A 15016-nucleotide genomic window follows, 5' to 3' on the forward strand; every position below is an offset into this window, starting at 1 on the left:
TGAGTGAAGTGTGGATAAGAAAGCTGTGTGCTCAGCAGGTCACTGACTTAATTGAAATCATTCGTCCTACTTTTGAACTTCTTGATGAGAGGAAAATAAAAATTGATAGATTTCTTATTTAATATTTTCTCCTGGTATTCAAATCAAAGAATTGTGGCTGAACAATTCTGTGGAACAAAATGGATGAAAGAGAAGCTTAATGATGAAGTTTTAAAAAAAAAAGATGAGCAAAGAGTGTCCATAATGTTGAGTAGCATGATGTTTGTGCTGGTGTAAAACAAAACTGCTTTTGCAAATATCAAAAACAAAAATTAAGTAGAACATAATGACCATTTAAATATAACAATTATGTGTACAGATCTGGCATAACTGTATAAAATACTGACAGACAAATTACAATGTTACAAATAGTGTGATCTATCTTCATTCATTTCATGGAGTTTTGTCATCAATCTTGTGAAGTCAAAGAATCATACTAATGAGGTGATCTTGATTCTGATTGGTGGAGCCTGTTACCACACTGGAGGTCACATTATTTAATCAGATTTTAACCAGACTTGAAATATATGCTTATATCATTTACATCTTGGATCCATCCAATACTAATCAGGTCATCTTGCATGTGATTGGCTGAGCCTGTTACCCCTTTGGGAACCATATTTCTGATTTTATTTTGATCAGACTTAAAATAAGGGATTACATGACCATGGTCTTGGGTCCAATCTGTAATGAGTGAGGTTCACAGATACTAATTTGGTAATCTTGCATCTGATTGGCTGAGCTTTTAACAACCCAATCTGTAATGAGTGAGATTCACAGATACTATTGAAGTAATCTTGCATCTGATTGGCTGAGCTTTTAACAACCCAATCTGTAATGAGTGAGATTCACAGATACTAATGAAGTAATCTTGCATCTGATTGGCTGAGCTTTTTACAACCCTGGAGGCCATCTATCTCATCCAGTTTTGATCAGACTTGGAATGCATGCTTGTCCTTAAGGTCTTGGATGAGCTCCATAATGAACAAGATCTGCTTGTACTAATGTTGTTATTTTATGCCTGATTGGCTGAATTTGTTACCATTCTGGAGGCCATATTTCTGATTTGAATTTTATAAAACTTGGAATATATGCTAATATATCATCAAAATCTCAGATGGGTTTGAAAATGAGCAAGATTCGTGTATATTAATGATGTAATCTTTGATTAACAAAGCTTATTTCCATTCTAGAAGCCATAGCTCTGATCCAGTTTTGGCTTATATAATCAAGAATATATATATATATATATATATATATATATATATATATATATATATATATATATATATATATATATATGAACATGAGAAGATGTGCCAAGGTGATCTTGCATATGATTGGTTGAACTTCTTACAACTTGAGAGACTGTATTTATTACCTGAGTTTTAAGCTATCAGTATTCTTTGTGAAAATGATGGATGATTTTTATTATGAATGAGATGTATACATATATCTATGAGCTGTTTGTACACCTGATCCAGACACTCTTGAGATATTTTTGGATAGGAATTTGAAAAAATTTGTAAACTGGGTTATGTCATTTAGATCTTGGTTAGGTAATATTATGAATGAAATTAATGCATATTAATGATGTGACCTTTCATCTGATTGGCTATTTTTGTCCGCTATCTGGCAACTGTATTTCTTAATAGATTTTGATCCAGCTTGTCAAATAGTCTATAATTATCAAGCTATTGGAATAGTTTGATTAAGAGTCAGACAGTGTTAAATTATCTAGGTATTGGAAGAGTTGCATTTAGAGTTAGATAGTGTTAAATTATCAAGCTATTGGAATAGTTGGATTAAGAGTCAAACAGTGTTAAATTATCTAGGTATTGGAAGATTTGCATTTAGAGTCAGATAGTATTAAATTGTCAATCTATTGGAATAGTTGGATTAAGAGTCAAATAGTGTTAAATTATATAGGTATTGGAAGAGTGGATTAAGAGTCAAATAGTGTTAAATTATGAAGATATTGGAAGAATTGGATTAAGAGTCAAGTAGTGTTACATTATATAGGTATTGGAAGAGTGGATTAAGAGTCAAATAGTGTTAAATTATGAAGATATTGGAAGAGTTGGATTAAGAGTCAAATGTTAAATTATCAAGATATTGGAAGAGTTGGATTAAGAGTCAACTAGCATTGAAGTATCAAGATACTGGAAGAGTTGATTAAGAGTCTGAAATAGTGTTAAATTGTCAAGCTATTAGAAGAGTTGGATTAAGAGTTAAAATGTTTTAAATTATCAAGCTATTGGAAAAGGTGGATTAACAGTCAGAAAGTTTTAAATTATCAAGCTATTGGAAGAGCTGGATTTAGAGTCAAATAGTGTTAAATTATCAAGCTATTAGAAGAGTTGGATTTAGAATATAATAAAATAGGTAAAATAAATGACATTTGGTAGGGTTTCTGATGTTGTGTTCTTACAATATTACATAATCCTGGTTAGTGAATTAGTCCACTATCAAGAAATGTAAGCATTTGGCAGTAGATGGTCCTCTTTGGCCTTTTTTTTTTTTACTGACATGAGCTGTTGTGTAAAAGGGATTAATTTATATAAAAGCATGAATGCCTAATCAATATTTTTTAATTATTAATTAGCCAGTCATATATAACCATTATATAATCATTAAATAATTAACACAAGCAATACTTTCTGAATAAAGATCCAAGAAGGTCATTATTGATCCATTTGATTTTCTGTTTTGACTTACACAACTTGTCATTTTTGTGTACTTCATAGCCTAGATTGTGTTGATGTGCCATTAACTCTATACACATGCAAATTGAAATTTCAACATGCTGTTAAATTTTTGCTTTGACAAAAGTTGTTTTGTTTCTTGTGCCATGCTTTAATTCTAATTATTTCATCTGTCTGACAATTCATCTTTTGCTTTACTGTGGTGATCCAAAGCAATTACTGTAGGTGCTTTATGCATTGAAAATGGCTCAAGAGTAGAGATAATGTTGTCAGGTGTTGATAAACTCTTTGTTGTGTGTTATTAATCCATGCCAGAGAATATTTTAGAGGGACTATGGCTCATGATCAGGGATTCTCTGAGATAGACACAATGATATCAATGAATTGTAGGATGTTGAGCAGGGTATTTATGCTCACTTAGTCAGGAATGTAGTAATTATATCATTTACTGCAACTGAGTATGTATGTTGGCATTTTACATTAAAACAAATTGTCACTCTGCTGTTATTTTAAATATTTTCAGACATCTCTATAACTTTTATGTCTGCCATTTTGGAGGGGCATATTGTGCTTTCACAATTTCTGTCCATCTTTCCGTAAACTTTTTCTTTTCTGCATCAGTTCCACATCAGTGACCATGACAAAACTTGGTGAATAGTTAACACTTTGGGTAACAAAGAAGCTTATCAATTTTGGAGTAAAGGTCAAAGGTCAAGGTCACTGCAAATGAAGGAAGAGAAATGGTTTCCACACTGTAATATCAGTCCAACAATCTCAGACCTGGACCAAACCAAGTCAAGGTCACTGTAATTGAAAGAAGAAAAATGGTTTCTGTGCATTTACATTAGTTACACATCACAGTCATGGACAAATCACTGTCGATATATTGCACATGGGTTAAAGGCAAAGCCTTTTTATTTGAGGTTCAAAATGTTGAAGGTAAAGGTCACTGATTGAAAGATAAATGTTTTCTGCACAGAAATTTCAGTTTTTGACCCAGCAACATAAATGATGGGTTAAAAATACCTATACTTGTATAGGTTAAAGATCATGGTCACAGACTGACAGAAGAAAAATGGTTTTTACGTAATAAATTTACTTCTATACCATTGTACCATGACCATAGTTTGTGGAGAGCTTGCGCTGAAGTTATGAAAGTGGTCTCTTGATATTAGGGTGAATAGTTCTAAGGTCATTTGGACTCAAAGAAAAATTTATTTATTTCTTTTCTTTTATTCTAGAACAGGTTCCCTGACCAAATTTTGTGACTGTCTCGGACTTAGAGTAATAATGCAATTTATGTATTCTCTGGTATAGATTCAGTCATGTAACCTGCATATTCTGTGGCATAGATTCAGCCATGGTAACCTATATATTTTGTGGTATAGATTCATAGATATGATAAGTCTAATAAGAATATAATGGTTTCAGCATGGTAATTTTAGGCATCACTTAACTAAAGGTCAAGGTCTTTGAGTATTGGTCAGTAATGTCAGCTGTTAGCTATGACTTATGGGAAATGTTCACCTTCAGATGGATAATGTCATGTCCACATTACTTTTGTTTATATTGGTAAATACCTGTTAAGCAGAGTGTGACATTTTTGACATACTGGTATGCTGGTGATGCCAAGTATTGTAAACAATGTCACTCAATAAGAGCGGATGAACTTACTATACCTGAGTGCTATTTTGTGCTGAAATGCTGGTGACATATATTAATGAGTTAGGTATTTACAATTTGGAGACAGAAACATTGTAATTAAATCCAACAGTTTTAATGTCATTGTTTATAAAGCTACAGTAGTAAACAGGTGCTGAAGTGAGAGAATTCATTGTGGAATTATATATACATAGTTGATAAAGAACTTAGAAAAAAACCTTGTGAAAATCAAATACCTTTATTGATCTCAGTATTTTATGAAACCAGTGTAAAAAATGATATTCATTAATGACCACCAGTAATGGGACTAAAGTCTCATAACAGACTGTAATTAGAGTCTAGTCCCATGACAACCAGTATGGGAATATAGTCCCATGAAAACCAGTAATGGGAATATAGTCCCATGACAGATAGTAATTAGAGTCTAGACCCATGGCAACCAGTAATGGGAATATAGTCCCATGAAAACCAGTAATGGGAGTATAGACCCATGACAGACTGTAATTAGAGTCTAGACCCATGACAACCAGCAATGGGAGTATAGTCCCATGACATACTGTAATTAGAGTATAGACCCATGCCAACCAGTAATGGGAATTATAGCAACAAGTAATACAGTTCTCCAAAGACAGACTGTAATGGGAGTAGTCCCATGACAACCAATAAAAGGAATAGTTTAGTGACAACCAGTAATGGGAGTCATCCCATGACAAACAGTAATTGAAAAAGTCCATACAACCAGTAATGGGAATAGTCTGGTGACAACCAGTAATGGGAGTATGATTCCACGACAGGCAGTGATAGAATAGTCCATTGACAACCAGTAATAGGAATATTCCATTGACAACCAGTAATCTATGTTCCAGATAAGAATGTATGATACAAAAAACAACCAATTATTGGATCAACATGCGAATAGCATCCACATTTGAATACAAGTAGCACTGCCACAATTATGATAAGAAGTACAACAGAAAGGAAGATATAAATAAATAACTTGAGAGATTCCATCAAAACCAGACTGATTCACCACCAGTGATGAGCAAATATTTGTAAGCAAACCACTAGTTCAGGTATTTATAGTTCGAATATTACTCTCAATAAACCTAGCTGTATAAAAATACCAATCTTCTATCTCAAACAATATTTGTTGCCACAAACAGAATATTAATTTGTTAATAAAATTTGATCAAACCTGACAGAAAGTGTCCTGGTTTGAAGACCTTTCATGATATGTTACAAAATATACAAACTTTAAATAACTTTTTTTTAAATAACCGCTATGTCATTGAGATAATTGGCTATGTTATATATCAGTGTTTTTGAAAATGTCATTGAGCCATTTCAACTGGTGCTCTCGTACGTTTGCTCTACTAGCAAAATAGTTGTTTCAAATAAAATTGTTTGGCACTTGACCAGATTTAACAGAGCTGGGAAAGCCTTCCAGATTTATGGAAAGATGTTGTTCTGTCAGATGCTGTTAGTAGAAAAACATTACACAGTTTCATGTTTTTTTTATTAAAAAAATATGTTCAACAGACTTGTACCAAGTATGATGCAAATCATCCAGGCATCTAATACTTTCATTTTTTGACAAATGATGCTGATGTGTGAGCACATACAGATGAAGATACGGAAAGTAGAGATACCTTGTGACTTTTGTTTTCATAATACATTGAATGAACAGCAGTGGAAAAAATGTGAACAAAAAGTATTCTACTGACCCAGATTTCATGCATTTGGCTACTGGACAGGTACCAGCCAAGTGAATGATCTCAGAGCCACTTGAGTCTCTTGGTGTTGTTTCTTGAAAATTATAGTCTCGAAAATCTTGAAGAAGTCATAGAATAAGAAGTGGTTGGTTCCCATTATTTTCAAGGCCTGGTTAGGTGAGATAAGCCTGGTGATTTTTGGTTGGTTCATTTTGTTGATTTTTTTCCTTCAAAGTTGTACAAAGTGTAATCAGTCAAGGTATTTTAGATAAATATGCACAAAGTTCTATGAATTATTTTTGGTAGAGAAAAAGAAGCAATTAATAGGAGTGACAGTTAAAGAGATATTGGTAGCCAGAATATTTAATTACCTAAGTCAACCTGAAAGTACCATCTTTAAGCTCTTAGGGTGGTATCAAGATTGAGGGTTTGGCTGGAAATAAACTAAAAATGAAGTTTTTTTGGCAATAAATCAAGATTAGATAACAAAATGAAGCTTGTAAAAAATGGATGTTTTGGATATATGACTAATTTACGAACTATGTTGATCCGAAATGCACATTAGTTTCATATGTTACCTCAGTAATCTTGTACTATCAGTTACCTTCGTAGATATGTATGTCGTTGTCCCTCACATAACATAAGAAAGGTCTTGGTTTCCGTTCTGGGGATGAATGATGTTTTTATATTAAATGTACCCTAACATATGGTAACATGACACTTTTATAGTTCCCATGAACACAAGATAATAATAATAATAATTTATTTATAGAAGGTGCTTAATTTAGTCTAGTTCTGTTCTCCGTTAATGCCTACTTAGGAAGAAAGTAAAGCAATGTAAATCATATAGAAGATAATTACTTTTTTTAAAATAAAATTTATTTGCTGTATTATAAACACTTAATTCCTTTACAATCTGTTATATAAACACATACTCAGGATGTCTCTTGTTTAAATACTGTAATAAATTCTGTACATTTTACATGCAATGGAAGCTTGTTCCACAGAACTGGACCAGATTATCACATTAACCCCTAGCGATGACTTAACGGGGCAGGAGGTAGTATCCTACTGCCGAGCTCTGTAGCATCATGGTCATGCATGATACACAAACGTGGGTGGTATTATAGAAAGGTAGACAGATGTAGCTCTACAATGATACCAAATAATCTGGAATATCTAGTTGCACTACAAAATACAGAATAGATCCGAAATAGCTTTCAAAATGTGTTTCCTACTCGATTTTCAGGCAAAAATGACAAAAACCTCCATGGGTTAATGTGTTAAAGGAAGCTTTTTTTAAAAATGCTTTGTTCTTGGTTTTGGTGGATGAAGGTTTTCATGTGATGATGATGATGGTAATTTTTTAATAATGCGTGAATAAATCATGATGCAGCTCCAATGTATACAAGATCTGTCATGTGAAAATCGATTCTTTCATATATTGTAAACCATATTAGTTCTGTAAACAATGCTGTTTGATGAATAATTTAATAGATGCATCAAAAATAATGCATGCTTCCCTTTCTGAAATGAATAAACCATGTCAAGTTCAGTTTCCCCTTGCATTTCAACAGTAATCTATTGTTGGAAGAATATATTTAATAAATCATAGAATGTGAGTTTCTGTAGGCACACTGCTTGACAATAACTCACACATGGATAACTTGGGAATCCACTTTTAATGCAGCAGCAGGTGTGGACCACAATTAATTCCCTTCAAAATGCCAAAGGAACTGACCCATACATGTTGAACATGAAGAAATTTGCAATAAAAATTGGTAAATGAAACCCTGTTGTATTGCTCATTTTAACATTGACAAAATTTGCAATAAAAATTGGTAAATGAAACCCTGTTGTATTGCTCTTTTTTTCACTGAAAAAATTTGCAATAAAAATTGGTAAAGGAAAACCTGTTGTATTGCTTGTTTTGACATTGACAAATTTGCAGTACAAATTGGTAAAGGAAACCCTGTTGTATTGCTCGTTTTATCGTTGAAAACAGCACTTAGTGTCTAGAAATTTGAATCAACATCACAAAATTATTAACTTATAATAAAAAGTCATATACTGTATGTTATTACATTTCCTTTACCAAAAAATTCTTATACATTAATAAAAACAATCTCTGATAAAATTTTGATCAGTGAAAATGTCACTAATGCCTACTGGTGTCAATCAATGCTTTATGAAATAATACCAATATAGTAATACCTCGAACATTCACGAGGTTAGGTTCCAGAACCAGTCGCGGATCAGGAGGAATCGCGAATGTTTGGTACGAGTCACTAAAAATGCTAATAAATGCTTATTTCTAGGGTTTAAACCCTAAATATGACCCAAATCATGCTCCCGAAGCACTTTAATTTCATTTAAAAGTTAGCTTAATACATTACCCTTAAAAAGAGAAATAAATGGTTGACGTAAAAATAGAGTACAGTATCGTCTAATGGGTATTTGCCACACTAGCGCATTTACAGTACGGTACATGTATACTAATATTACCCCTATACTAATTCATTGGCTGCCGTTTTCTTTTGCACTCACAGTAAGGTAAAACTAAGTAACGAATGGGACTGTAAACTTAATGACTGACGTTTTCTTCGTCATTGTCAGGAAGGTAAACTAGGTAAACTTCATATGTCACAGAAGTCATATAACGAAGGTACAATTCAATAAAATAAAGAAAACATGTACATAGAGGGTACCAATGAAAATTTCGCGAATCCGTGAATTCACGAATCCAGAAACGCGAATGCACGAGGTATTACTGTAAATAGTCAGCATTTTAAGAAATAAATAGCAATGAAATAAGTTATCTGGTGAAATTTTTGTTTTAGTTGTTTATTTCAATTTGGTTTCAGTGTAATCATCATAAATGCAATATGCCTTCTTGTATCCAAACATGAAAAACATCCATCTACCATCAATGTTGTGTCAGCATTCATTTCTGTGAGAGCTTAATTAACTGCTGAATGTGTTTTGATCTCCAATTTGCATTTTTTAATAAAAACCGACCAACTTTGGATTGTTAATTATGTCTTTTGTACTGAATGGATTTTTTTTAAAGTCAAAAGAACTTAAAATTCTAATTTGGCATGCAAAGATTTGTTCAAGGATATGAAAGTTTTAATGTTACCTGCAATGAAATCCCTGCATCGTTATTTTCTTGTCACTTGTTTAGGCTCGAATAAACAGTAACACAAGAAAGAGTGAAAACAACAAGCTTTTAAAAATACAATAATTTATTTCCCTGGAAAAATTCTGTAAAAATGAAATAAAATATGAACTAATGGTTTTAAAGAATCAAATCCAAAAATGATCCAAAATTAATCAGAGAATAAAATTTTAATTGTCCTAATAACAAAATGTTCTACTGATTTCACATTTGAATCTCGATGAAAAATCCAAGATGAAAAATGATGATGTATGCTACAATCTTTTGTGTTGAAGTCTACAGTTCCTTGTAGAAATAAGAATTATCACTCCAGTTTCTGATAGCTGAATTTTTTTCAAATAAAAAACTGTCCTTTGTTCCACAATATTACATGAGCACACATATTTTCCAGAAAAATAACAGAATTAATCCTTTTGAATCCAAGTAATTTGAAATAACTCCAAAACTAAGTAATTTGAAATAACTCCAAACAGTACAACATAAACTAACAGTTTAACCCTTTACCTCATAGAGCATAGTGACAAAGTGCAGCTCGCTATACATAGAACACAGGTTACCTAGTCGACCGCATACGCATAGCTTGCCTGTTAACTATTAAGCAATGTAGTGTATGTTACGTTTAACAGCAATTTTAACCATTTTACATTTTTGGTACACATCTATTACATGTGGAACAATTTAAGAGTAAAGTCCGATTGTTATAGCTGTGTAATTATTTATCACGGAAGAATTTGCTATGTGCTTTAAAATCTGGAGAGAATTCGTTCACCGTCATGTCAGTGAGGCCGTGTGACCAACCGTGGAGCTGCCATTTCTCATACTCGAAATTTACAAGTTTTTCATCTGTGTCTACATCACTAAGTCATCTAAATTTGATAATTTATAAAAACTAATTGCAGCCTATATCAATATCAGAGCCTTTACCTAGGTTATTGAATCTTTCATAGTTGTGATTCTAATCATGAAAACTTCGTAAGTACTGAATGAAATCCGCGACCGCCATTTTGGAGAGTGGAGATTACGACCCAGTTACTTTAAATAGCAGATATCGACCAGTACATAAACAGTGACCACGTGATCTGACGTAATTGTCATTCACAGAAATGAATGTAGTATCTAATGAGGGGTTTTCCCGGAAGGTGGCGCTACGAAAACCAGCTTAAAATGGCTGATGTTTACAGCAGACGTCAAAAGGCGCTTCTATGGGACTTTTGTAGAAGCGTCAAAAGTCGCTTCGATGCGACTTTTGTAGAGGCGTCCAAAGACGGTTGTATGAGGTAATGGGTTAACAGCCCAACTTCTACTGAGATTAATTCTCCAAAACATTGGTTATATGGGCTTTCTAAAACAAACAAGGGTCACGTGATCATCTTCTGGAAGTTTATAGAAGCAAATACTTGTTACAGATCATGTTTACCCAGTGTGACCCTGAAGAAAACCAATCATTTTTACTCTAAGAAATAAAAAATAAAAAAATTGTTTATATCTTAAAGACAAGGTCCCATCATGACCTTGGAAACAACTAATCATTATAAAATAAAATAGAACTTGTTTACGAATGTTGCTACAAATTCTGAAACAAGGTCAGGATTTAGATCAACACCTGGCGTTTATAAACTAACAGTCATGGTCAAACTATTTTCAAAACAAAAAGTATCATCTCTAGTGAATAAATTTACATTACAATATCATGTAATGAAAAATAAAAAAATATTAAAACTGACAAACAATTAAATTGAAATAAATATATATTAAATCAGATATAATTGAATAAAATATACATAACACTTCCACCCATAAAGAAAAAGAAAGATTTATGCATAAAGCTTTCTTTTTACCACAGACTAATTATACATGAGGTTTCAAAGAACACAGTGTACATGAAATAATATATTGTTATTACACAGTGTACATGAAATAATATATTGTTATACACTGGATTGTGCATCTGCTATTAAATTATCTTTTCCCTTGATGTGCCTGATGTCAAGATTATATTCCTGTAACAATGAACTCGACCTTAGTAGTCTTTGATTTTTATTTTTCATCTTGCCGATGAAAGTAAGGGGGTTGTGGTTACTAAATACAATAATTGAGGAAGGAGCTGAACTAAGGTAAACTTCAAAATGTTGTAATGCCAGTATCAAAGCCAAACATTCCTTCTCGATTGTTGAATAATTCCTTTGGTGCTTATTTTACTTCTTGGAAACATAGCACACTGGATGATCAATACCACTTTCATCTTCTTGAATCAAAACTGCCAAGCCAAATGCTAGTTAGCTCTGACTACATACATGTACATGTATTTGTATGATTGTATCTATTGAGCTATTTCATTTTGTCAATATTTTAGCTGACACAGTACTACTCTTTTATTTTTGTCACATTGATTCTCCATTGTGTTTTATGATATTGTATTATCCTGAATTTGATTGATCTGATGTTATCTCTGTTGAAGAGAAAATAAAATCAGTCATACCTACATCCTACAGATATTTTGTCTTAACTAGGTGCAGTATCTGCTTGCAGTATACAGACCTCAAGTCCATCTTCTAAAATGTATCGGAGCAACCCCCTCACAGTGAATTTGAAAAGATAGTACTCTTTTGTTCCAGTATTACATGGTGATTTATGAATGATTTTGAGTGTGTAATGGACTGCAAGCCACTTTAAATGAGGCCAGTTTTCACCCCCTACTTTTTCCCCATTTCTGAACTCATATCTTTCTTACTCCATACATTCAAAAACTATAACATAAACACTCAAAGTCACAGATCTTATGAAAAACATTATGATCTATAAAGCTGTCAATCACATGCATATGCCACTCCTTCTGTACTGTAAACATTTGTTAGCTCTTGATTCTGCACAGTGAGGGACACACTTCTTAAACTTCCTTCCCATTTACTAGTACATGTAGCTGTTCTAATGTGTTGATTGGATATTATGTTACTCAGTGTATGGAGAGAAGTTTATATGCAATTTTTGGGCCTAAATACACTGGCAGAAAAAATTAAGTAACCAAAACCAGTTGTTTAGTGAACTACTGTGCAGCAACTTCACTGGCTGTGTTTGACAGTGTTGTTTCCTACCTACTTTTTGTCTTCTTAATTATTTTTCCATGTAGGTAAGGTTGTACACTAGAGTTGTAGCAAGACAAGTAACACAGGCTAGAAACGTTCTTACTTTAGACAAGCAGCCATCTCCAACCCACAGTAAAGTATGGTTTTGAATGTGGGCTGCATACCTGTTTGTGGTTTATGCCAGAAGAGAGTATTTTCTTTGGATGGAAGGTGGCAGCAGATTGGATTATGGCCAGAGGCATGAAAAACATAATGTGTACAAAACATTGGCTTTCAGAGATTAATGTACAATGCCTTTTAGGTTGGTTTTGCTGCATTGAACAAGTTTCCATCGGAATGCTAATTGCTTATTTCCATGTATTTTGTGTTTGACAGAAAGCAGTTTCAGAATGCAGAAAGATTTTGCAGGCTGAAATCCTTCCCAGTTTTTGTGAATAAATTCATCGTTTGGAATTAAAAGAAAAAAAAATATTTTGTGAATGTGATATACATAAGAAGCTCCTCATATATGTAAATATGTATATATAGTTTGCCCTGAGGGGAGGGAGTTCGTAAGATGGAGTAACCTGAAGGAAATCTGAAGCCGTATTACCTGATTATCTTGTACTGTGGAATACATGCAGCCGGATGATGTAAGTCCACAATATGTAGTTATGAACTTAGGATACAAATCTACCTTACGCATGCATCTTACCAGAAAGACTCCACAGTTCATGTACCAGAAAATCAAGAATGCTGACAAAATAATGAGTTGTCTGCTGACAATAATAATAATAATAATAATAATATAATAATTCTTTATTTTAAGAGGGTAAACCATTACTGAAAGTATATGGTAATCTCTCTTGAGGTCATCTGCTGATCTCAGAACTGTGCTTGCAGCTAGATAGAGACTCCACACTATTCTGTGATAAATCAAGACCACATAATTTAACATGAAATAAGTATAGAGGTCTTCAAGAGAGATTAGTTGTACTGATTGAGTTACCCTCTTTATATTAAAACATTATTATTATTATTATTATTATTATTATTATTATTACATATATTCCATTAATATAGGAAGGGATATTACTAAAATAAATGCATTCTTTGTACAGAATAAAGAAGTTTCCTATTTGAAAAATCTTGCAAACATTATGGCATTATGCAGAAGTGAGTTCTGTTTCTGTATGTCAAATTCGACATCATTTTTAATGTATCACTATATTAAAAGTCTGTGATTTTATCCTTTCATCATTCATTTAAGATCTCAGAAAAGTTTTCCTAGATATAAACATTTTGTTTCTCATGAATTCATGTAATTTATTAATAAATTTCAGTACCAGTTATTTTAAATGCATCAGTGTGAGAATAAATGATCTGGATGAAGGTGATAAATGTAGCATCATCGCTTTCATGATGTCACCCCTGGAACTATCTTTTTCCTTTTAAGAAATATATCTGCCTCTTGGCTGAAATCATTGTCTGTCTGTCTGCTTGTCTCCCTCTTCTCTCACTCAGGATGATCAAAACTTAAAATGTGCCAACACTGTTCATTTATGCAAGCAGTGAAGATATGCCCTAAAAATAAAATCTCCAAACAACAACAGTTAGCTTGTTTTCCACATTACTCATTCAGATTGTCACCAATGGAATTTACCTGACCTATTTCTATTCAGTATACACTGTACAACACAGAGTAAACATTTTCACAGTAAAACTCAGGAAGGAAATATGACTTCAAATTGTTATGTGATTTAACTCAACACACTGAATTTAACTCAACACACTGCATTTTAACTCAGCACACTAAAATTTAACACACTGAATTTTAACTGAGCACACTAAATTTAACTCAGCTCAACACACTGAAATATGATGGAGAAACTGAGGATTGTTGTCAAGTTTATTGCTTTTCCAGTCAAAATATGGGTGCAAGGTCTGTTACTCAGAATTGGAATACAATCTTGCCAAGGCCACAGAATTCACGTTTCTGTTCAGAGATAAAGAAAATTAATAAGCAAGATCAAGATAGGTAAACATACAGTCATTAAAATCTTTGCTTGGTGTACTATTGCAATGGTAACTTGTACTTTTATGCCTTCTTAGCCTTTGTATATAATATATAGTACAGTTAACCTTGTACACGTACCATCTGCCATTATTGAACTTGTATTAGAATAGACCATTATTCTTCCATTGTCACAAGCCACAGGCAACAATTGGTTGCACTCCTTTACCAACCTTTGCTGCCTTTGCTCAGATTTTCTCATATTTTAATGAGTAGATATAAACAATAATACCTCAGCAACACAATGCAGCAATCTCTGACACAGCAAAGAAAGTGCCTGTTACATTCATCAATAAATGATTGTGGTTGTAAGAGAAATTTTCGGGGGTAATAATGGTGAGAAAAATTTACTCAGGCTAATGCAGTGTATAGTGGTTGGTGAAGCAGGCTGATGTATACAGCAAACCCCTGTATATATATATATGTATATTGCAAATGTCAGATTTGCACAACTAGAATCCATCTATCAATGGGGACCTGAATCATCACCCTGGTGGAAAACTTGTAAAAAATATTCAGCGCAAGATAGGCTATACATGGCAGCCAGTATAAATGGTGGAGGAAGAACCCTAGAAAACCCTGGA

General features: G+C 33.0%; 1 protein-coding gene across 13 annotated transcripts in view; it reads left to right on the top strand.

Annotated features, from left to right (window-relative positions):
• The window catches only part of LOC149808567 (3',5'-cyclic-AMP phosphodiesterase 4D-like), a 418389-nt gene that overhangs the window by 207993 nt on the left and 195380 nt on the right, over positions 1 to 15016 (top strand). For 3 of the 13 annotated variants that reach the window (XM_089979231.1, XM_089979296.1, XM_089979284.1), the window contains exon 1: positions 9791 to 13011. The exons of the other annotated variants lie outside the window; for them this stretch is intronic. The gene's annotated coding sequence lies outside the window, so the exon portion shown is untranslated. Of the gene's footprint in view, positions 1 to 9790; positions 13012 to 15016 lie in introns of those variants that run through there. 13 annotated transcript variants of the gene reach the window in all.

The sequence above is a fragment of the Sinohyriopsis cumingii genome, chromosome 1 (genome assembly GCF_028554795.1).
Source record: "Sinohyriopsis cumingii isolate HCF-2022 chromosome 1, ASM2855479v2, whole genome shotgun sequence".
Classification (NCBI taxonomy): domain Eukaryota; kingdom Metazoa; phylum Mollusca; class Bivalvia; order Unionida; family Unionidae; genus Sinohyriopsis; species Sinohyriopsis cumingii.